Here is a 794-nt window from a genome sequence, read left to right as displayed (position 1 = left end):
CAGACCTACATGTATATGCATGACACTGACTCGCTAATTGAGTAAAGCACAGGCACATATACATTTGTAGGAATGCCATTGCCACTATGTCTCAAATAAACAAATTATCACAACCATTACCATTACTGAAAATCATTACTTTTGTAATAAATTTGAATTACCATTAAGAATTAATTGCTATGCACCTCTCTTTTCTTCAACCCTTTTTCTTTCTTTAGTACCTCAATCTTGCAATGGACCAAGGTACTACTGTTGTCATCACATAATGAGTCTTACATAATTCAAGTAAGCTCCAGTACATATTTCCCTTGTTATGTTTCTTTCTGTGGTTTTAGGACAAAGGCGTCAAGACAACACTAAGACTAAAAACTGATTTATTAAATTATTTTGTTTTTTATAATTATTATTGTTCAAATGAAATATTTGGCACTGTGCAGCAAATGACCTACAGTAAGCAACACGCAGCATAAAAGTGCAAATGAATTATTGTTGTACCATACATTGTTGTATTGTTGTATGTTATTTTTTGATTTAAATTCCCAAAAAAAATTTTTTAATATAGTTATTTGCTACTGCTATGCAGTGAAGGCATGCAATATGAAGCAGTTCATGAGGCAAGGTCCTTTGACTTGATCCACTCCAAAGGTCAGAGATTTAGCAATATACGTAAGTTGCACAACGATCAATGATTTTTTTCAAGTATGTTAGCCGTGCAATTCTGACTGTTGTCTGGTATCAGCAGGTAGGCATACACAATCACTTGTTTTGAAAAATAAAAGTACTAATATTGAATG

The 794-nt window shown here is 32.7% G+C and overlaps 1 long non-coding RNA gene across 1 annotated transcript; it reads left to right on the top strand.

Annotated features, from left to right (window-relative positions):
• The first annotated feature begins 199 nt into the window (after window positions 1-199).
• Window positions 200-441, top strand: LOC109589782 (uncharacterized). The gene is made up of 2 exons (XR_002188926.1): window positions 200-285; window positions 336-441. It is a non-coding gene; the product is annotated as an uncharacterized LOC109589782 (long non-coding RNA).
• The last annotated feature ends 353 nt before the right edge of the window (window positions 442-794 follow it).

This window comes from Amphimedon queenslandica, unplaced genomic scaffold, assembly GCF_000090795.2.
Source record: "Amphimedon queenslandica unplaced genomic scaffold, v1.1 AMPQUscaffold_10894, whole genome shotgun sequence".
In the NCBI taxonomy this organism is placed as follows: domain Eukaryota; kingdom Metazoa; phylum Porifera; class Demospongiae; order Haplosclerida; family Niphatidae; genus Amphimedon; species Amphimedon queenslandica.
The sequence above is the reverse complement of the archived record's forward strand: the minus strand, read 5'-3'. Positions and strand labels throughout refer to the sequence as shown.